A 24,899-nucleotide genomic window follows, 5' to 3' on the forward strand; every position below is an offset into this window, starting at 1 on the left:
TGAACCAAATACTAATTATCACGATTCAAGACAATCTTGAAAAAAGTAAAACATTTAATATGATGCCAAAAATGGAATTAACTTTTTTTTTTTGGTCAAAGAGGAAAAAATTAATCTTCCAGAGCCACCTGCAGCCGCAATAGCCATCTTCCTGGCTGTATTCCCTTGTATAATGTCCTTCTTGTCCGCATTTGTAGCATCCCGCTCCTCCTCCACCGCCTCCCTGGCTACATTCCCTTGCGAAAGAAGGAGGGGGTTGCTACAAATGTGGGGAAGAAGGGCATTATGGAAGGGATTGTAGGCAGAGAGATGGCTATGGGAGGGGCGGAGGTGGCTCTATATTTCTTCTTTGACCAAAAAAAGGAAAATTAATTTGATTTTTCGCGTTGTATTAAATGTTTTTACTTTTTTCAAGATTGTCAAGAATCATGACAGTTAATATTTGGATCACTCTCTTGTTATTTCTTATATTTCTTAAAATAAATAGTACTTTTGTTATAAATATTTTTGCAATGTGACTTACTCTAAATGTATGCTGCATGCTTTGAAATATTATGATCAATTATGAAGTGTTAATGTGTGTTGTCATTCCATCTTTCTGTTCTAGATGCAAGGTATCTTGTAGTTAAATGATATATGAGTTTCTTTTTTTCTTCAACAAGAAATAAGAGTATGTATTTGAGATGGTTTATGTGGGAATGTTGGTTTTTTTTGTAACTTTAAGTGAAATGGATGAAGTTGGTTGACATAGCATGTCCTGTTGGAATCCTCAGCATTCTCTAACATCTAATGGAAGGAGCGGAAACCACACTGGATCATGAATCAGGTGCTGGAATACTTTCTGATTTACTGCCATCTGTAGCTATTTTAGTAGCTTAGTGTAGCAATTCCGTACATTGGTTTTTTTACGGAGTTTACATTGCAATAACATTTCTTTTCATAAATGTACTACTGTTAATTGCAAAAAGATGTAATCTCACTTATTCCTGAATAGAGATTTGTATCATGTATCAATTATAGTACTCACATACTCTGTTCCTCTAGCTTATCTCTTTATTATAGAAGCAAATCTTTGGTTGGTATTTCGTGTACACATGCTTGGATTAGTTTCTATGTGGAAATAGTTGCTTGAAAATCCAAATAAAATGAAAAGATACTTATATTATCTGGTAACTTATAGTTATCCACCTCTCAGTAGTTAGTAGTCAAGATTTCTAACTCACAAGTCACAGGGTTTGATTTTCTTCAAAAGTGAGTTCTTAATATTTCAAAGAGGCTTTCTTGCANTGATTTACTGCCATCTGTAGCTATTTTAGTAGCTTAGTGTAGCAATTCCGTACATTGGTTTTTCTACGGAGTTTACATTGCAATAACATTTCTTTTCATAAATGTACTATTGTTAATTGCAAAAAGATGTAATCTCACTTATTCCAGAATAGAGATTTGTATCATGTATCAATTATAGTACTCACATACTCTGTTCCTCTAGCTTATCTCTTTATTATAGAAGCAAATCTTTGGTTGGTATTTCGTGTACACATGCTTGGATTATTTCTATGTGGAAATAGTTGCTTGAAAATCCAAATAAAATGAAAAGATACTTCTATTATCTGGTAACTAATAGTTATCCCCCTCTCAGTAGTTAGTAGTCAAGATTTCTAACTCATAAGTCACAGGGTTTGATTTTCTTCAAAAGTGAGTTCTTAATATTTCAAAGAGGCTTTCTTGCATTTTACGTTAAGTTGGTGAAGAAAGATTGTGTACTTGTCGTTCTATCACAATTGAAGGGTCGTGTTATTTAGTGGGACAACCTCTTGTCTAAACTCATACATATACAAATGAGAGTAATTTTGTTGAACATTTTTTAAGTCTGATATGTTTGAATTTTCTCTCGAATCTTGAGAGTTCTAACTTCAAGTATTTTTTTAAAAAAAACATGCAGACTTTTTTTGGTGCTTGAATTTGAGGTATACAACCCTTGAATTTCTATATTTATTTCTATACTTTCTAATGCTTATAGATGATATTGTGTTTGGTGTCAATTTGATTTTACTGTGCAGGATCTTATATGCATCTCTTTTTTGGTGGTTTGCATATAAACTCTAAAATCTTTTATTATATCCAATCTAGGGACATGTCTTAGAATTCATGGAAGAAGAGCCTCCAATCTCAGTGATAATTAATTGAACTGGTAATTTATGATTAGAAATTGTATGAAACAACCAAAGTTCTGGAGATTTCAATCTCTCTTTTTTAAAGGGCTAATATTTTCATCTCTCCAACTTTTCCTATCTTTTATAGAGGTCTAGTTTATGTATTAATACATCTCATTGTGTCATTTCGTCATTATGTTTTTTACAACATATTTTATATCATTTCATTATTATATAATAGCATATTCTACATTTTTTTTTTGAGAAAGTCAACATAATAGCATATTCGACATTTGTTTGATTGGTTGTATTTATATCTACTTTGTGATGTATTTGGGATGATGATTAAAACATATATACTTACATTTAAAACGTATGCAAAAGATAATTAATTTGTTTCTTGCTACACCAAGTGAAAGCTATTTTTCTAGTTTAAGTTAAATAAAACAATATTAATATTTTGGAAGTTAAATGAGAATATGGTCATTATAGATATGTACATTTTTGTTAAGAATAGGAATTCTTGTTGGAAAAGGTTTTCAATGTAGTGTCTATAAATAGGGTCTTCATGTAACAATTTAGATACGCAATTCAATGATATTTTCTCCAATATTTCTCATATGGTATCAGAGCAATTCTGAGAAAAAAAATTTAAAAAATTAATATTTTCCGGTAACCTAGTTGTTGTCTGGATAATTATTATTTTCCGTCACTGTTTTCATAAAATTGACACCACCACTACCTGCGGAATTTTCCGGCGAGCAAAGCCCAGTCATCCCTACCGTAATCCAGTGCTACACGCGCAGCCGATAGGATTTTCGCCGGCAAACTGTCAGACCACTCGCCAGCGCGTGTGACTTTTTTCGATAAATTTTTTTCTATCTGAGTCGCCTCTTTATTTCGAGGCTGACTGTAATTTTTTTTTCTAATTCCAACCAGATTCGATTGCCGATTTAGGGTTTCGGTTATTTTCAAGCTGTTTCCGGCAATTTTTTTCGAGATTTGAATTTTCCGACGATCAGATCTCAATAATCAAGATTTTTTTGTTGTTCTCGAGACAAATTAAGCATAGTGTCTTTTGGATGTGATGTTTTTGGTTCTAAAAATATAAGGATTGGAAATTCTAGCCATATAATCACTTCAGAACTTCTATTGGGAAGTTCAAACTATTTATCTTGGGCTTCGTCAGTTGGATTGTGGTGCAAAAGTCAAGGTGTGCACGATCACTTAACGAACAAGTCTTATATGATAGATGTAATGGCAAAGACTAGTGAGGAAGATGCAAAAGTCAAAGCATATTGTGAGAAAGTAGATGTTCAATTATGTAGTCTCCTATGGCGTTCGATTGATTCCAAATTGATGCCCTTGTTTCGCCCATTCCAAACGTGTTATACAGTTTGGGAAAAGGCGCGTGCTTTATACACTAATGACATCTCTCGATTCTATGATGTGATAATACAGATAAAAGTGAAATCATTAATGAAATACAATTAGATAAACATTATATAATTGGCAATTTTATTTTAAATTATACATAAATATTCACTACGATGCTTCCATAAATGTTTTATTAATGCATTACGTAGTTCAAAATGAGCCTTTTGTCCTTTATTTTTTTTATATCGAACTAAAAATTATTGAAATTGATAATTTCATCTATTGTCATTTCTACAGTCGGTGTTGGACCTTTCGATACATCTTGAATTGATGCATTAAGATCACGCATATTCTCAATTGTATTATTTTTAAAAAAATTATATGTTTGCATTTTTAATTTTGTGAAGGTAAATTGTAGTTTATATGACTAATATATAGTACATTAACACAAATTTAATTTTTTTCAAAAGTCATATATAGAAAAATTAATTTATAAAAAGCTAAATTTTATATCAAAAAATTAATATTATAAATATATTTCATTAGAAATGATTAAATGCATAATTGCAATCACAAAATTATAATAAATTTTAAAATAAGAATTAATTATTTTAAATTTATACTAGACAAATAAGAAACTTTATAAATGACATTAAATTAAATAGTTAAGATATGTATTCTTTTTTTGAAAATATATTAATTAGTAAACATATTTTTTGTAACTAATATTATGAAAAAAATAATTGATTTTATATTTTTAAAATTAATATCTTTCAATTGAATTGATCGTAACAACTAAAATTATGATGTTTTCGTGAACATCGTGAAATGCATGTTTGATAAAAAGAATAATGTATAAATAAAATATCATAAATTATTAAATATTTAACAAAAATAGAATCTATCAAGTTTAATTAAAAAATGCCGTGTAGTGTAAATTCAATATCTCCTAAGCAAATGAAACTGGAAATATAACATAAGTTATAAATTCAAAACAAAATTTTCAACATAATACTCTTATAACAAATTTCAACATAGCAATAAATATGATTTATTTTTATTTTTTCTTAATGAAGAAAACTTAAGTCTATAAATTCTATTTTAATTTAAAAATTAAAATACCAATAAAATCATGCTAATGAGAAAATAAGCATGACAGAAAGAAATAGATAATATGAAAAAAATTACGTAAATACACGTAAAGTAAAGTTGAAAATGAGAAAAAAACGAAATATAATAATATAAAATAATAAATAAACTTTTACAAATTTTTAGAATAATAAAAATAAAAAAAGAATTTAAAAGAAAGAAGCAAGGAAAATTAAAATAAAAATAGAAATAAAAAAAATTAAAAAGTAATCACGTGGTAATTACACTATGTAATATTAGTAATTCACCGTTTCTCCAGTTGAATTATAGAGTATAATCACACCTTGTCAATTACACCAATTACCGCTGACCAAGTAATTAAATGTCCTTTCAAATAAGATAAGACAATATAATTACACCAAATCTAATTACCAATATGTCCTTCCAAATATACCCTAAGTTTTAGATAAAATAGGCTTACTACCACTGGACAAACTCGAAATTTAAATAATTTAAGTTAGTATGTGATATCAATTTTCATATTATAATGTTATTGTTATAATCAATGAAATAGAATTTTTTGATTAAAAATTTTGAAAAATAAATAAACAACTGCTAAATAAAATAAAATAAAAATATTATTATTAACGCGTTTATTTTTCTCCGCGTGTTCAAATGCTATAAATAAGAGCTCACTGCCCACTGCAGAACTTCTTCATACGCTATACTCACCACCGTCGCAGAACCGGAAGCTACCGGAGTATAGAACTCGCCACCGTCGCAGAAGCGGAACCTACCGGAGTATAGTACTCACCACCGTCGCAGGACCGGAACTTCATACGCAACCGGATGAAAACCCCTAAAACCGAATCAATTTTCCCGCCGTCAGCTTCCCATCATCTTAGAATTCTTGAAAAATCTGGTAACTCGATGGTACAAAGTAAGATTTTCTTATCCATGTTTAAAGAAATCATTCTTTTCTTTAAGAAATTCAAGAAATCTTTTCTTTCTTAAAAAATCAAGAATTTGTTTTCACTTCTTTAAGGAGAGAGGGGATGAATGCCCGAGACTATTTCTGTCAATGGGGTTTTCTTGGATTATTGCACAAGTATTATTGACTAGTTCTTATAAAACAGACTTGAATTTCTGTCAGGGGTTTCCTTAATGATTTCACCTGGGTTATTGACGAGTTGCTTTAAAACAGACTCAAATTTCTGTACGGGTTTTCTTGAATGATTTTACCAGGTTGTTGAGGAGTCTTAAAACAGACTCGATGCTGGTGCCACCAAGATGTACTAATTTACCCCTTCAAAGGTATTGAATGAAAAGTTGTGGAGTTGTTCTTGAAGCCCCACTCGCACAATTCTAGTTTAATTATAAGAAGTTAAGTATTTTTGAATGAAGACACTCAATTCGCAAACTTCCGTTAATGCCCTCAGTGACCAATTTCCTTTACATGGCCTGTAGACCTTTCGACTTTGATTGTTTCTTAAAAATGGAAAATTGTGCCAGGTAAGAGAATGGTGAATTATATGGTTCGTGTTTTCTGATTTTGTTAATGTTTTGAGGATCTGTAGAGGTGGGCTGCTGCTAAGAACATCATAGTTATGTGAGTAACGATGAAAGTTGTGCTTTCATGCAGTTTTAATCCTTTACACTATAGTTGCACCTGCAAATTTGTGTGTTGCTTGCAAAATAGGCAGTGACCAGAGAGGAGGCTCTTCATTGAATTCTTATGTTACTTTCTTTGCTACTTTGCACGATGAGAGCATATGTTTTATATGAAAATTGATATTCTCAGATGCTCCTTTTTGGTATATCATAATTTTCTTTATACACAACCCTTAGTTCTTTTTTCAATGAGATTTACTTCCTTAGAGGACTGTCCTTTCTATTTTCTTATGCTTATAACTGGTGTACTCCTGGTTTGAACTTTAACCCAGTTTCAACTTTCCACCCGGTGTACCTGCTATATATAGATGGATGACAATGGTAAGTTAAGTTTCTTTGACATCGATTTAATGCATTTTGATGTGCAGAAAGTTCTACTCAATTTGTATTTTACTTTATCACTTCTTTTGAACGATCTGGTGTCTCATGCTGATGGGAGAAAGATATGGTAACATTTTTGCAAAATGTTGGACATACATCATCTCTTTTTTTTTAATGATGCTGCTGTACATAATTTATTTTGCGTGACAACTATGATGTTCATAACTTGGAATGGTTGTTTAGTCTATAGGATTACATGCATTACTCAACTGATAGGCTGGTTGATGGTTTGTGTACATTAATATCTTTTTACAGATGTTCTTTATTTTTTTTTTTGTGGTTTTACTTGTAATTGGGAGAACTGGTATGGCTGTACACAACACAAAATATGCTTACATTTTGTTTCTGCTTTTATTTTAAGATCTTCATGTACATCACTTTCCTGGTGCTCAATTTGACCTATTAAATATGCTAAAACTGTTGATGTTTGGTAGTATTGTAGGGACTCAAGAAATTTCGAGGATACTATTTTATGCATCCTTCGTTTCAAAAATATCAACTTACCTCCTTCAGTTAAGAGTTACTGAGTTGATATCTTTTCTCTTCTTTGAAGTAATAAAAGAGAGAGATATATTAATGACATGGATCCTAGAGGAACTTGCTTCATTTGAACACTTCTTTTTGAGAATTAAAAATACTGCTTCATTTGAATACTTTAAAGCTGCTTTAACGTTATAACAGACAACAGTTCTAATAAATACAAGAAATTATTAATTAGAATGGGACGATTAAGGAAAAGCGAGAATAGGCTCTGAGGAAGTGACAAAATTTTCATATTTTTCTTTAATGAGTTGAGGAAGTGGGAGCACATGTAAACAGAAGATGACGTTTAGTTCTTCTTAGTTTTCGACTGCAGACCATGACTAGATCAAACTTTAGAGCTGTTGCACTTTTTAGGATTACTGAATTTTGTTTCACTGATTACTTTGTCTGATAATGTAGACTCTTTGCTATGAACTGGATTAGGAAGATATTGACTTCAGTGCCATGTTATTTAATTGTTAGAAATGCTGATCATCACCAGCTCATAATTTCTACTTTGTGTACCATATGTAGGTTAAGAGAGGAGTGATTTGAGTCATTATCTGAAAAAAGCAAAATAAAAAGAGGTGTGTGTGTGTGTGCAATCGAATTGCCAGAATATGTGCAGCATTTATATCCCTAGTTGGCACCATTGATACTGCTTCTGTTAATCTGATAAAGCTATTTTGATGTGCTTTATCGGTGAGAGCAATTCACTCGACATTTTTATTCAACTCTTAGGATTCATTGTATTTGACGTTATTTGTACATGTGGCTTTGTCCATTCCACATTCCCTTCCCTTCCCTCTTGGATGTAGCCCCCCACCTGACTCTCTAAAAGAGGTAGGTAGGATGGGGGAGAACAAATTGTGGAAATTTGGTAAGTGGAAGAGAATTGATACATCAGATGGTGCAAAACATTCAGTGTTATGCCATTGTGTAGTTCTATGACTTCCTTTTTTCCTAAGCTACTTTTGGAAAACCTAGATAAGAATATAGTTGTTGAATTATCCTTCTCATCTATTGCTATCCCATTCCCTGCACCATTTTTCAGATATATTATACCTGTGAATTATGATATCAGGAAAAAGAGGTGCAGGATCCAGAGTTGCAAAGCGACACTTGAACTTCCTTCCTGCAGCCAAGAAATTGATTGGAGAATGCACTGTCAGGAGTGCAATTCGATCTTCACAGATTATTCTGTGGGGAAGTGCTTCTGTAAAGCATGATCCTGAGTCCAGATTCCTCTGTCAGATCAAAGTTCAAGTCAGTCAATACTCAAATGATTGCTCTCTTGCTCCATTGCACAATCGGTGTGAACTGGAAATCCAGAAACTCTGAACACCCCTTTCATCTAATGTTTTACCTACGGAGGATGGTTTCCTGGATAACGAATTCAGTGCTTCAGCTAGCTCCAGTTACAAATCAGACTGCCTGTTAGTTCTATGACTTCCTTTTCTCTTGAGCTACTTTTGGAAAGCCTAGATAACAATATAGTTGTTGAAGTATCCTCCTCATCTGTTGCTATCCCATTCCCTGCTCCACATTTCAGATATACCTGTGAATTAAGAGATCAGGAAAAAGAGGTGCAGGACCCAGAGTTGCAAAGTGACACTTGAACTTCGTTCCTGCAGCCAAAGAAATTGACCGGAGAGTGCACTGTCAGGAGTTAGATTCGATCTTCACGGATTATTCTGTGGGGAAGTACTTCTGAAAAGCAAGATCCTGAGTCCAGATTCCTCTGTCAGATCAAAAGTACTTCACGGATTGTTCCCACATGCTGCAAAAAGAAATCTCGATTTTCTGCTTGTTCTAAAGAGGATATGAGCATTATAGGGGAACTTGATGCTTGGGATGTTTATAGTTCAGGTCCTTCTGCATTCTATTATGATGGAGATTATTTGTCACATATACATTCTCATGGTGAAGAAAACCTTAAAAATTATTTGACACTCGAGCTATGCTCTTCTCTAGGGTGGATGGGAACTCGGGTAAATGGATTGATGCTGGAAATCGAGGTAAAACAGATGAGCTTATAAGGAAGAAGATCGGAATAAGTCATTCAGGTCATTCATTTTACAAAAGCATGAAGTTCTTTGCCACGAATGAGTCTTCAAGAATGGCAGCAGTAAATAACAAATATTATGACTGTTCATGATGTGCCTCTCACGCCAGGTAATTTGTCCTCGAGTGCTTGTTTGTATTAATAATCAATGATGCAGAAAATGTGCCAACTAATTAATGTTCTTTTCCATCATGCTGAAACTACATAGGTAAGGAGACTGCAGCATTCTGCAGAGGCTATCTGCTCGGAGCTTCCACATCAATATAATCATTCTTCCACCCCAAGTTGTGGTGATGGTGTATTCTATGACGAAAGTTAGGTCGTGTTATCAACTTTCTTGGAAGGGTTAGGTCTCTTTCTGATAAGGAATCAATTATGTTAGTAACTCACATGGCCTGATGTTTCTCTCTGCAGGCCAAGTGTGAAAATGAAAATAGTTAACATCTGGAACAACAAATTACAATCTCAAAGAGAGTGTACAAGTACACACGATGGGGAGTCAATAGAAGGTAAACCATTCGGCCATTCCTGCCATTTGTTCCTGTCCTGAATAAGAGCTGAAATTTTTCTAGTGCATGTTTCAGTTAATTAGCTTCATTTCTTTCACCCAATTTTTCAAGATTATCTTAAACTACATTCTTATTAATCATGAAAGCATTATATATTACCATGTCTCGTTACAGGGCCGCATAAACTCTTTCAAATCCCATCTGATCTTGTAATAGAATTGTCATGCCCGACATTTTTTACTTACAATTTCAGAATTCGTACCAACAAAAACTCAAAAAGTTTCTTATTTCTTGCACCAAAAATGATTTTGAGATATTTTTCTTTATTCCTTTGTCTTTGTTTTCTTTTGTGTTGGAACAATGACCCTGATATAGATAGAGTGGAAAAGATTCAAAGGAATGAGGATAAATATAACACGGCTACTAATTTTGGGGTGCAGCATAATTGATGGATTGATTGGTGATGTTACCATTCTATTTATTTATTGTTTATTTTCGTAGGTGCAATTATGCTTGGAGATGCGTTGTTACCTTCAGCATGTTCTTTCATTGTTGAGGAGTTGAGGCAGACTTCATTATGTTTAAAATGAGTGGAAAATTGTATTTCAGGAAATATCTGGTTTGGAACTTCATTTGATGGTATGCTTAAGAGAGGAATTCCATATTATTAATGACTGCAGTATATTTTCCTTTGTTTGTGTGCTTAATGGGAGACCAACTACTGTTTCTCTTGTCAACTTGGGTGCTCTGCTTGAGCAGATTGCTAAGTTAGGTTCATTGAGTAGCGGTTCCTCCAAGGCATGACATGAATAGCATCGTCATGAAATCAACCTAGAGCGTTTTGCAGAACGACTAAGATCATCCGTATCCTAGTGTCTAAAAGCTCTCGTTTGAGTATACACAAATTTGTTCTTCTTTCTACCTACCAAACAATAATTTGGCACTGCAGATATCTATTTTGCGATCATCATATTGAAGGAGAATCTGATCTGGAGCACAATGCATCTAAACAGATTCAACAAATAAATGCATGTACTAATCTAACTCTAGCCTTTGGTGGCAGCAACTCTCTTTCTCTCTTCCACACACATTAATGAAAAATTGTATGCTGGAATAGATTGACAGTTTTTATGCAAGTACTGCTACTCAGTGTATACAATATAGGGAAATGCTATGATAATGAAAACAGTAATTTGATTGGAACGTCATTCATTTTGCTAGTTGTTAATACAGGATTTAGGAAGTCACTTTAACTAATAGGATATAAGAATTGGGATTAGGAATTATTGGGAATAAAGCTACGTTGAGTTATAAATACACAAGGGCTGAGAGAGATTGCCCACCTCAGTTCTCAAACCTTTTACGACACTTTATAGCTTGTTCTCTTCAAATATTCCTCTTTCTGAAGGATATATGTCCGTTTAAATGTGGAAAACAAAGCACAAACACTTCTTCTCTGGCTAGTTATTCCATTTTGAGGTATCAATATCAGAGTTTATATTAGTTCTGTGGTCCATGTTAAAAAGCAAGAAGGATCTTTTAGGGTTTAAGCCTTTCAAGTGTCATTTGTGCGCATTGTCTCTTTATGTTCATTTTATGTTTTAATTGGGTTAATTATAAAAAGAGAATTACGAATTGTGACTTCTATCGGAAGAGCTTTTTTGTTGTAATACCATCAGTTACAAGACGATGCTAGAGGTTCTCTCTCTTTGATTTATAAGGCCTTGAAGCTTGAATAAATTTCAACTTAATTTGGAAAACTATTCATGACATCATTCATGTTTTAGGAAATACTCCACTATCTAAAAAGATTCTCTTGCAAATGTTTCAAAAGAAAATGATATTTGTTTTTTTTATAATACAGGTGGTTCCGTGTATTTTGGGCGTTAGTCCAACTGATGTGGACCTGTAAGAATTTCTTCAACATGTTAGTCCATTGACAGTCACAAGCTCTCATATTTCTTCAACATATTCTTTGAATTAACTCCCCCGGTTTAACATTACCTCCTTCCCCAATTAATGCCTTACTTTAGTTTATTCTACACCTCTTTTTTTTTTTTTGATTATACATCAACAAGAGCCGGAGGGGATGAAACCGAAGGCTCCCAATGAGATTCGGTAAGATGCTGCTTTTATACCTTTTTGCCCTTCAAACGTCATCTTTAGACAAACTTTTGTTATTCATTACTTGTATTTGTTTTCCATTTCAATTTCCCCTTACATCATGAACTATTTCAAAGATGAAGACAAATGTGTAGTTGTTTGTACTTCACGCCACTCTATGAAATTATTTCTATGTGGAATCTGTTTGTCGCCAAGTTAAGGTAAACTACTTAGGTGACATTTGTTTACAACTTTGAAAACAGACTTTTCTAACTTAGAGTTCGACTATTTGGTTATTCTGAAAAGGTGATTGGTAATTTTCTAATTCTGATAACGTAATTGGAAGTTCCTACTAATGTTCAGACCAAAAATATAACTTCATTCATTCAAATTGAAGTAATACTTACGAAATGTATGTATAAAGATAAAACAGATGAACAAGGTGATTGTCGATGATATTGACAGTTGATATATGTATGTTTCTTTTGTTTAAATTCAATTTTTTTAGAAGTTTTTAAGCTTGGATGCTATTAAAAGCTAACAGTTTCTATGCTTTTCATTTGGAGCTAAAAGGATTTGGTAGTTTCTTTCTAGAAAAAGAAAAATGAAACATCGATGGTCTTACCTTTCTTAGTTTTTTAGATAAATAGTAGTGTTTTTTAGTGATGAATGTTGAGGTTCAAGAAATGATGTTGTTCCTTCTATGTTTATTCCATATTTAAATCACTATATTGCATTCATAATCATTATATTCTTCTCTGTTGAAATGAATCTACCTTCCCTCATGAATTCATTTATTATACTAATTGGCCAAATTTTCCATTAGTTTCACTTTTTTACAAAAAAACCGCATCCCCACATAAGCCACTCACAAATACAAACTATTCTTTGTTCTTGAAGAAAAAAAGAAATTCATAGATCATTTAACTACAAGATATGGAATGGCAACACACATTAGCATTTTATAATTGATCATAATATTTCAAAGCTACTATATATTTAGAGTAACTCATATTGCCAAAATATTCAAAACAAAAGTACTATTTATCCTAATAAATATAAGCAATGACAACATAANGTATAAAGATAAAACAGATGAACAAGGTGATTTTCGATGATATTGACAGTTGATATATGTATATTTCTTTTGTTTAAATTCAATTTTTTTAGAAGTTTTTAAGCTTGGATGCTATTAAAAGCTAACAGTTACTATGCTTTTCATTTGGAGCTAAAAGGATTTGGTAGTTTCTTTCTAGAAAAAGAAAAAAGAAACATCGATGGTCTTACCTTTCTTAGTTTTTTAGATAAATATTAGTGTTTTTTAGTGATGAATGTTGAGGTTCAAGAAATAATGTTGTTCCTTCTATGTTTATTCCATATTTAAATCACTATATTGCATTCATAATCATTATATTCTTCTCTGTTGAAATGAATCTACCTTCCCTCATGAATTCATGTATTATACTAATTGGCCAAATTTTCCATTAGTTTCACTTTTTTACAAAAAAACCGCATCCCCACATAAGCCACTCACAAATACAAACTATTCTTTGTTCTTGAAGAAAAAAAGAAATTCATAGATCATTTAACTACAAGATATAGAATGGCAACACACATTAGCATTTTATAATTGATCATAATATTTCAAAGCTACTATATATTTAGAGTAACTCATATTGCCAAAATATTCAAAACAAAAGTACTATTTATCCTAATAAATATAAGCAATGACAACATAAACAATAACAAGGGAGTGAACCAAATACAAATTATCACGATTCAAGACAATCTTGAAAAAAGTAAAAAACATTTAATATAATGCCAAAAATGGAATTAACTTTCTTTTTTTGGTCAAAGAGGAAAAAATTAATCTTCCAGAGCCATCTGCCGCCGCAATAGCCATCTTCCAGGCTGTATTTCCTTGTATAATGTCCTTCTTGTCCGCATTTGTAGCATCCCGCTCCTCCTCCACCGCCTCCCTGGCTACATTCCCTTGCGAAAGAAGGAGGGGGCTGCTACAAATGTGGGGAAGAAGGGCATTATGGAAGGGATTGTAGGCAGAGAGATGGTTATGGGAGGGGCGGAGGTGGCTCTATATTTCTTCTTTGACCAAAAAAAGAAAATTAATTTGATTTTTCGCATTGTATTAAATGTTTTTACTTTTTTCAAGATTGTCAAGAATCATGACAATTAATATTTGGATCACTTTCTTGTTATTTCTTATATTTATTAAAATAAATAGTACTTTTGTTATAAATATTTTTGCAATGTGACTTACTCTAAATATATGCTGCATGTTTCGAAATATTATGATCCATTATGAAGTGTTAATGTGTGTTGTCATTCCATCTTTCTGTTCTAGATGCAAGGTATCTTGTAGTTAAATGATATATGAGTTTCTTTTTTTCTTCAACAAGAAATAAGAGTATGTATTTGAGATGGTTTATGTGGGGATGTTGGTTTTTTTTGTAACTTTAAGTGAAATGGATGAAGTTGGTTGACATAGCATGTCCTCTATGGAATCCTCATTATTAAACCACACTGGATCATGAATCAGGTGCTGGAATACTTTCTGATTTACTGCCATCTGTAGCTATTTTAGTAGCTTAGTGTAGCAATTCCATACATTGGTTTTTTTACGGAGTTTACATTGCAATAACATTTCTTTTCATAAATGTACTACTGTTAATTGCAAAAAGATGTAATCTCACTTATTCCTGAATAGAGATCTATATCATGTATCAATTATAGTACTCACATACTCTGTTCCTCTAGCTTATCTCTTTATTATAGAAGCAAATCTTTGGTTGGTATTTCGTGTACACATGCTTGGATTAGTTTCTATGTGGAAATAGTTGCTTGAAAATCCAAATAAAATGAAAAGACACTTCTATTATCTGGTAACTTATAGTTATCCCCCTCTCAGTAGTTAAAGTTACCCCCCTCTCAGTAGTTAGTAGTAAAGATTTCTAAATCACAAGTTACGGGGTTTGATTTTCTTCAAAAGTGAGTTCTTAATCTTTCAAAGAGGCTTTCTTGGATTTTACGTTAAGTTGGTGAAGAAAGATTGTGTACTTGTCGTTCTATCACAATTGAAGTTTCGTGTTATTTAGTGGGACAACCTCATACATATACAACTGAGAGTAATTTGTTGAACATATACAACTGAGAGTAATTTGTTGAACATTTTTTAAGTCTGATACGTTTGAATTTTCTCTCGAATCTTGAGAGTTCTAACTTCAAATATTTTTTTAAAAAAACATGCAACTTTTTTTGGTGCTTGAATTTGAGGTATACAACCCTTGAATTTCTATATTTATTTCTATACTTNTAATTATTATTTTCCGTCACTGTTTTCATAAAATTGACACCACCAGTACTTGCGGAATTTCCCGGCGAGCAAAGCCCAGTCATCCCTACCGTAATCCAATGCTACACGCGCAGCCATTAGGATTTTCGCCGCCGAATTGTCAGACCCACTCGCCGGCGCGTTTGACTTTTTTCCGGCCTGTTTTTTCGACAATTTTTTTCTATTTGAGTCGCCTCTTCGTTTCGAGATTGACTGTAAATTTTTTTCTGATTCCAACCATATTCGATTGCCTAAATAGGGTTCCGGCTATTTTCAGGCTGTTTTGGGCAGGGTCACCCCTTGACAGACGTTCAACATCCGGATATTGTGTTTTAGTTGGAGGTAATTAGGTGCCGTGGAAGAGTAAGAAACAAAATGTGGTTGCTTGATCTAGTGCAGAATCAGAATATCGAGCAATGGCGACAACAACTTGTAAGTTAGTTTGGCTCAAACAGTTACTGGGAGAACTAAAATTTGGCAAAATTGATCAGATGGAACTTGTGTGTGATAATCAAGCGGATCTTTATATCGCATCAAATCCGGTGTTTCATGAAAGGACTATAAGCACATTGAGATTGACTGTCACTTTGTCAGAGAAAAGATACTCTCAGGAGATATTATTACAAAATTTGTGAAGTCAAATGATCAGCTTGCAGATATGTTCACCAAGTCTCTCACATGTCCTCGTATTAATTACATTTGTAAATAGGGTCTTCATGTGACTATGAATTTGAAATATAATATACTTTTGGCTAAATTTATATTGAATAAATAATATTTATATGTAAATATATTCTGAATCATCCTAAAAAAATTGCACAAGTTAAATAGGATGATAAGAAATTTCACATTATCGATGGACAATGGGATATATATATATATATATATATATATATATATAAAACATATTTATTTATTTATTTTTAATTACTAATGGAATAAACTCTTCTTATCCCTAAAGATTTTGTACATATTTGTTTTCTGATTTTTTTCTGAATCAAATATGTTTATAACTCACGCGACCTGATCTCTCTCTCTTCAGGCCAAGTATGAAAATGAAACTAGTGAACATCTGGAATAACAAATTACAAGCTCAAGGGGAGTGTACAAGTACACATGATGGGGAGTCAAAAGAAGGTAAACCATTCGGTCATTCCTGCCATTTGTTCCTGACTTGAATAAGAGCTGATTTTTCTAGTGCATGTTTCAGTTAATTAGCTTTATTTCTTTCACCCAATTTTTCAAGATTATCTTAAACCGCATTCTTACTAATCATGAAAGCATTATAGATTGCCATGTATCGTTCCAAGCTTCCTGGGCCGCATAATCTCTTTCAAATTCCATCTGATCTATGTATTATTTTATGCGAATTGAATATGGAATAATAACTCATTTGTCAATAATGCATTGAACTTAGTTGCTCGGACTCTTCGAAAATGTCGACGGGTGTGTGTCGGATCCTCCAAAAATAGTTTAAATGTATTTTTGAGAAGATGAGGATGGAGTACAAATTTGATGTCAACAATTTTCCTAAGCCTTATTTGACTGCTAAGGTTGAAGAGGATGAAAATGCTATTGGTGGTTGCTACCAGAAATGAAGTTAATTTTTTTTTATAATAATAATTGGGGGTAGAGGACCGAACTGAACTACTAATATTCCCCGAAATGAAGGTATTGGGATTCAATTTTAGGGGTCTTATTATGACCGTTTATCTATCATTGTTGGAGATTGAGTTTGTTATTTGAATAATCAAGCAATCATTATTTCAACCGCATATGCCTTTGTTATCATTGCTTTTGTACTATGTGTTATTTGGACCAATTTCATCCGATACTGATAAGTAATTTGCTTTCAAGGCACATTCGGAGTTCTCTAAGTCCTCATTGTTTCGTATAGATAGTAATTTGAGCTGGATAGCTGGTGTTCCGATTTAGGAGGAACGTGGAACTTCTCTTCAATCACAATTGTTGGGGAGTTATCAGATTTTTCTTGAATTGGTGTTTGTTTGGTTCCTTTTCAGTAAAGACTTGTAGACATGTAATCTGAAGATGTTGTGTCCCCACTTGTTTTTAAGTGCTGTTGGTTTGGAGGAAAATGTTTTTTTTTTCCATGTAAAAAATATTTCTATATCTTTTTGTGGTGTTTGGTTGATTATGAAAGAAGGTGACATATGGAAGTCGTACAAGGTGTAGGATGGTATATAGCTTGTGTTTGTGTGATATCTTCGAGTAATAACTGTTGAAGACAATGCTTAAGGGTTAATTGAGACAAGTGATATCATGTAAGAGTTGAGTTAACTTTGGGAAGGAAATGGAATGCCATTTGATGTTTTAAGCACTTGACGAGATTTTATCTGTTCCCTCCCGCTCCTAGTGGGAAAATAAAACGGGACGTAGTGGAAACTTTGGTAGCAGTCTGTAATGAGAACGTCAAGTAGGTTTCAGAAATATGCTTTTTGGGGCTTACTTGAAATTAGATTAAAGGAAGAACTGTTTAGCTAGGTTTGTGCAATTTGAGAATTATTCTTTTCAGGAATATCTGTTGGGTGTTGGGAGTCTATCACATGAAACACAAGAGGTAAATCTAATCAACACATTGAGTTACTGTTGCCTCTTTTTTGGCTCTTCCAAATGAAGGCTGCTTCCTTCCTTGCTGCCCTTCCCAAAACTTAAGTTTCGGTGGATGCATCCTCTCTTATTTCCCTACTGTCATGAGCACCTTTGACCCCTGTTCTAGTTTTTCTTCCTTTTCCTTTTCTAATGTCCTCCCCTCTACGATTGTCGATGTTTCAAATTGACGGCGAACCCCTAGTTTCAACCGATTTAGAAGTTTCAAGTCTTCTCCTTTTCCCTTTTTTTACAGGAGAAAACTTCATATTGCAGCAGATAATATTGGTGTTAATATCACCCAATTAAAAATTCTGTTCAAAATTGACCACAACTGATACTTTTATCACACAAGTAATGTGCTATTACGTACCCACTTGTGCCTGAAAGACTTATAATTGCAAAAAACTGGCTTCATCTTTGGTATCACTTAATATCTACCCCAAATAGCACTAGTTGATAAGGTTTTGAAAGGGGATTAGCTTATTTCGTTCTTTTTCCATAAACTGTTTGGGTATGACTAGTTTGACGTTGTTTTATGCATTTTCTTCTTTTATCTTAAAGCACCAGATCATCTCTTAGTACGAACTAGAAGTCATGTAGTGTCTGTTTCTTTGTTTGCTGTGTTGAACCATTGAAGAGGATGATTCAGGTGTGTCAATAGGTAATAGTGAGATAGGTTTGTCAAAATGAGGTTTATTATTCTAGTCAGCTTTCCTAATTTATTAAGAACTGTATAGAAAGTAAAGTTTGTTTTGCTTTCTTCTTATCACACCAAACAACATACTAGGGCAGATAAATGCTTTACTAGAGGGAAGTACAGTAATCCGTCCCCTTAGAAAAAGAGCGCAAGCTTTAAAAAGCACAAATGGAGAAAAAGTACAAATATAAATGTTTAGTCCAAGACTTTAGATATAAGCATGAATAACAAATATACGGACAAAGAAGTTGAAAAAATTATGGTAAAAGTCAAAAGTGAAATATCAATTGTCTAGTGTGACCGACGCGCTTATTGGTAAGGAAAATATGTCTTAGAGCCTTGATGATGCTGAAGTGCACATCAAGCAATGCAACAAGCTTAGCATATTTTGCGTCTCGCTTCAGGGCTTATGTGCGTCTTTGACAACACTGGGTCAGTTAAAAACAAATTATCTCGATGTATCTTTATAAACATGCAACTTTTCCTTATAAAAACATTATAGTTGACATGGCAACTATCATTCTGATCAGATTTATAATTTGTTGTACTTCAGCTCAGATCAAGTTGACAGTGTTCTTTTGGGTAGAAAGGAACAGGAAAACGGAATTGGAAACTCTTAAAACGAATGGAACGATAGTAAGTTTTTTTTTGATGAAATGAGGCATTTCATTGCTGGTATCAAGAAAATTCAGAGTTACGAAAACAAGTAGATGTTAGCTTCAGTAACAAAATTAATGGTAAAAATTCAGTTTCATGCTAACAGGGTACATAGCTAGAATTGTCATATTTCAAAGTGGTTACGTCTTGATATCTTTGTCTATGTAACTATGTAAATTATAGTTATGTCCTTCAACTTCTGTTGATACTCGTCTAGATTAAAGTAGCCATTGAGATCTTTAAGGTACTTAAGAGTTATAAATTACAATTGGTTTGAGATAATGAACATATGAGAACCATGATAGAGTCTTTGTGATGGGATTGTGGTGTTATTTAATTTGTATAACTAGTCTGAAAAATTGCCGTGCTGTTTTCATTCTATACCTAGTTTCTAGGAGATGATGAAAAAAGAGCAAACCAGCTGAAAGTATGTCTAGAATCCATGCTTGGTGGTGTTCTTAGGTTGAGGCAAGCAATGCAATAAACTAGGAACAGTCACAGAATGTTGTGAGTGATTCTAGCCCTCCAAGCCGTAAAATCTACTGTCCTTTTAGTTGTGTAAATGAGCTAAGCCAATCCTAACATTAGCCAGGTTCAGCTCACTTGGTGCATTGAGAGATGAGCTGAAGGTTGAGTCTAATCAAGCCCGAGCTCAAGACAGTCGGTTCAGTTTCATTTTTTGGTTGATAACGGTGGTGTGAATCGTGTGATGTCGGGGCCAGCTTTAACGCACCTCGATGTTGGGTCTGAGCAAAATATCTGCTCTGCAGGATTGGTTAGCTTTTATCACAAACATTAATAACTATTACCCAAACTAGAAATGTTAAAAATAATGAAGACAACCCTAACAAAAATAATTTGACTCTCATGTCTGGAAATGAGTTCTACAAAGTGTTAACATATCCTTAAATCTTCAAACAATTGAAAAAATAGAAATAAATGCAATGCATCTGATGCTGTAATAAGATGCTGGAGATTAGTAGGAGGGCTGTTTTATTACTTCAATGGCTAGCATGGATTCTAGACATACTTTCTATGCATACTTTAGGTGTCGCAATAATTGTGCATAGAAATTATCTCTGCAGTGCCTGTAACTAAAATAAAAAGTGTTAGCTGTTGTGGCACCCCCACTGAATGGAAAAAAGTAGTTTCTTTTAATCTTTTCAAAACTGCTGTTTCTTTTATCGTCTTGGAGATATCAATTTTGTTAACTGTGTGTTGATATTATCATATACAAATTCTATCTATTTGAACTCCCTCTCTACCAGGCTTTTTTCTTGTGGCGAAGACTCCACTTGCTGTCAATAATGGTAGCTGATGATGTTTTGACTAAGTGTATTGCAAATGTCCTCCCTTTTTTAAAAATGTTGAGATATGTGTTCTTGGAGTAATTTCCTTTGGTTTTAGAGTGAAAAGTTTCACCAGTTGAATAATTTTTTTCATTTAGCTTATGCGGATTGTTCCATGTCTTGTGCTTGAAAGAGTGAAAGTTAGTCGAACGTCGCATCTGATTAGCTATTAAAATAACAACGTATCTATTAAAATTAATTATGTGGGGGTTTGAAGGTAGAATGCTCATTATTTTTATCAATATCTATTCGAGAAAGAAAGTCGAAATTTTTTCATTTTAAGCAGATCAAAGTATTAACAAAACAAAAAGCATACAACCAAGATAAAAACAATTGAGTAATAATGTTAAAATGAGGATTAACTCTCTCTTAAATAAAATAAATAAATGCTAGAATAATATGTATCAAGATATTTCTTTTTGATATTGATATTCGATAACATATTCTACAATCGTTTGATTTGGTAGTATCTACTTTGTGATGTATTTAGGATGATTAAAAATATATATTCACATTTCAAATGGTGATAATATCATGTATATGAAAAGTATCAACTCGTTGTTGTGTGAAGTGCAAGTTATTTTACTAGTTTAAGTTAAATAAAATAATATTTTGAAATTTTAAAATATATAAAATATTGATTAATAAATTTATAACTAAAGATTTAAATTTTGAACCATAAACTGGAGATGCTAAAATTTATAGGATAATATCAAAAACACATTATCTTTGGATTTTTTTGGTAAATAGACTCTGCTTATAAAAAAAAAATAAAAATATATATATATTTTATAATTATAAATTTGCAAAAAGTTACTATATTTGAGAGTATTAACTAGTAAATAAATACGTGTTAGNGTAAATAGACTCTGCTTATCAAAAAAATAAAATAAAAATATATTTTATAATTATAAATTTGCAAAAAGTTACTATATTTGAGAGTATTAACTAGTAAATAAATACGTGTTGTATTATTTTATTTCCGCGTCCACGCGTTTTGGAAAGCTATAAAACAGAGACCACCTGCTCCACTGAAAATTTCTTACACTACCATCTAGAGTACGCCATCGGAATGATCTCCGGTCAAAACCCTAAACCCCCGTTTCAGTTATGCCGCCGATCTAGCTGCTTCTTCCATACATGAAAAAGAGAAACTCAGAGAACTTGATGCGGTCAGGTTTTCTTAAATTTCTCGCATGTATTCTTTTCTAGAAAAATCAAGAACTCTTAAGTCACATTCATATAAAAATAGAAACTGTAGTTTACTTGAATATATTGGCATTGCAAATATCAAGGAATTTCAAGAAATTAGGTTGTTATTCTCGCAGTGTATGTTAAGGATGTTCAAGAATTGAATGGAATGTTGTGGAGTTGTTCTTGAACTCAAAAACAAAAATTAAGTAGTTTAATTATAGGAGTTTGTGATTTGTAGTAATTTGAATGAAGACACTCAATTGGACAGACTTTCAGAAAGGTTTGTGTAATGCAAGAGAATAGAGAATATATGGTTCATCTTTTCTGATTTTGTTAAAACAAAAATTAAGTAGTTTAATTATACGAGTTTGTGATTTGTAGTAATTTGAATGAAGACACTCAATTGGACAGACTTTCATGAAGGTTTGTGTAATGTAAGAGAATAGAGAAAATATGTTTCATCTTTTCTGATTTTGTGAATGTTTTGTTGGCTTGCTCAAAAGGCAGGGACCGGTGAGCTCTTTAATGAATTCTTTATGTTCCTTTGTTAACTTCTTTTGATGACGAGGGCATATGCTTAATATGAAAATTAATACTATTTTTTCCCTTCTTTAGGTTGATGCTCCATTCTAGACTAATCTTCTTATGTCTGTTTGTTTATAAGCTGTGTAATCGTACTTTGAACTTGAACCAACTTTCCACCAGATATCTGCTGCTATGGCATAGGGATCTGCTATGTGACTGTTTCTACATCTTCTGTTTATGCTTCCTTTTTGTCCGGTCATTTTATTATGGTTTCGTATGCTTGCTTTACACCAGCTACATCAAAATACAACCATTAAGATGAATTGCATACTTTCCCAGCAAGTTTTGGCTTTAATTGAGAGGCTCAGTGGCGTTTCTTTGTTGGAAATCGTCACTAAAACTCACTGGAAGCCAAATGGATATCGCAGGTTTTTCAGGTAAAGTTCTTATGGTTTTTAGTTCATAGCATCCATTAGAATAGGTGTAAAACTACTAACTTGGTCTTTAATCTTGCCATTGTATACGGGACGGCAAGTGTTTGTACCTTGGAATTGAAGATCGTAGACAAAATGTTGGTGCAACAGGTAATTCTGTATAACCCATTCAGAGGAAGAAAATGCATTCCAAGTACTTCAAGTTTTCTCACAATTGAAACAAATAAAATATATTGATTTATATACTTTGTACTTTTAAAGCTGTACTCTGTCCTTCCTGATCTTTTGGTTTGCATGTATAGTCTTGGAAGTCCAAAGAGGATCTTGCATTCTCTGCAAGAGTCTTATCTAAGAACCATCCTTGTGCATCCGAGTGTCTCCCTCAGAATTGTTGATATTGAAAGGTCCGTCTTTGTATACCAGCTAACTTCAGGATTTTTCCTGTCTAGTTTCTTAGATTTTGTAAGTTCGTGTGCAGTGAGGATGTCTTAGTTTGCACGTGTGCTTCACCTTTTCCGTTGCCGCTATTGTACCGTGGGTTTGACATTCTTCTGAGTTCCCTTGACAAATTGAATGCAAGTGATGGTTCATTCAAGCTCTCAAGATACGTCTGAGGTCCTAATGTTTACACAGTGTAGGTATACAGTCCCCAATTGATGGATAAAGAGATGCAATAAGTCATCTTTTCTACACCCTACTCAATCTTATGTACTCTTGTGACATCTGACGGAGTCATCTGTTAATAAGGGGCGGATGTTGTATTATTCCTGGAGGATTTGGTGAGAGAGGTGTGGAGGGTAAAATTCTTGCTGCCAAATATGTCCGTGAAAACAGGATTCCTTACTTGGGCATATGTCTAGGCATGCAAATTGCAGTTATCGAGTATGCTAGATCCATTCTTGGGTTGCAAGATGCGAACAGTACAGAGTTTGATCCCAACACTCACAACCTTTGGATAATTTTTACGCCGGAAGTTAAGTTCTGATATTTCCCCTTCATCATGAACTTCCCTCATGATCTTCATATGTTTGAGGTCTCATTTTAGTAGCAGATATATTAATCATATATTATTCTATTGACCAAGTTCACAGGGTTCAAAAGCGCATATGGGTGTACCATGCGTCTTGGATCAAGAAGAACGTATTTTCAAGTCAAAGATTCTAAATCTGTAAAACTATAAGTACTTCCTTTCCTCCAACCTCACTGCATTGGCTGTATCTTGATCTGTAGCCATTTTGGAGGACTTCTCCTATTGATATTACCAAGTGCCTAAACTATATTGTTTCTCAGATGTCGCAACCGGAGCTTTGTTGATGAGAGGCACTGTCATAGATATGAGGTTCAGCACTTTTTTTTCTTTAAATTTGGAATTGTGGTGTAACTACTGCGCATCTAGGTGGACAAGTTTAACAATTATATGTGGACCATAAGATGTGATGTCTTTAGTCAGGGATGCATGCCAAAAACTTATCCTGTGCTATGTAGGTGAATCTTGATATGGTGCAGAAATTTGAAGATGCTAGTCTTTCTTTCCCTGGCAAAGATGAAAGTGATCGGTGCATGGAGGTGAGCCTTTTATATAATTGAAATTATGAAGTCATGATAGATATTCGTAGTGTTGTTGTTGATTTTATTATAATTATGAAGCCATTGAATGGGAAGATGTGGAGTTTTTCTTGTTGAAGGCCCCACTCACACTACACTAAAAAAAACAAGTAGTTTAATTATAAGATTGTGATTTGTAGTATTTTGACACTCGATGGGATAGGCTTTCCTGTACACCCTCAGTGGTCATTTTCTTTTACATGGTTTTGACCTTTTGATTTTGATTGTTCCTTAAAACTTGAAAATTGTGTCAAGTAAGAGAATGGGGAAGTATATGTTTTCTGATTTTGTTAATGTTTTGAGGATCAACGGAGGTGGGCTGCTGAGAAATATGTCAAGTCGTTCTTTAATGCAATTTTAATCGCTTAGAGTAGTTACACAGAAGGCAGTGATCGGTGAGGCTTTTCAATGAATCCTTATGTTCCTTGTTTTGCTACTTCTGATTACGATGATATATGCTTGTTATTCTTATAAGTAGAGTACTCCTAGTTTGAACTTAACCCAGTTTCTATCAGGTAATGTTGCAATAGGAATTGGGACCTGCTATGTTAAGGTGGATGACAATGGTAAGTGTTAGTTTCTTTGACATTGTTCTAATGCATTTGATGT

At 33.3% G+C, this 24,899-nt stretch overlaps 1 pseudogene; it reads left to right on the plus strand.

Annotated features, from left to right (window-relative positions):
• LOC107009714 overlaps window positions 1-24,899 on the plus strand; it is a 48,051-nt pseudogene that overhangs the window by 16,350 nt on the left and 6,802 nt on the right.

Source organism: Solanum pennellii, chromosome 2 (assembly GCF_001406875.1).
Source record: "Solanum pennellii chromosome 2, SPENNV200".
Lineage (NCBI taxonomy): Eukaryota > Viridiplantae > Streptophyta > Magnoliopsida > Solanales > Solanaceae > Solanum > Solanum pennellii.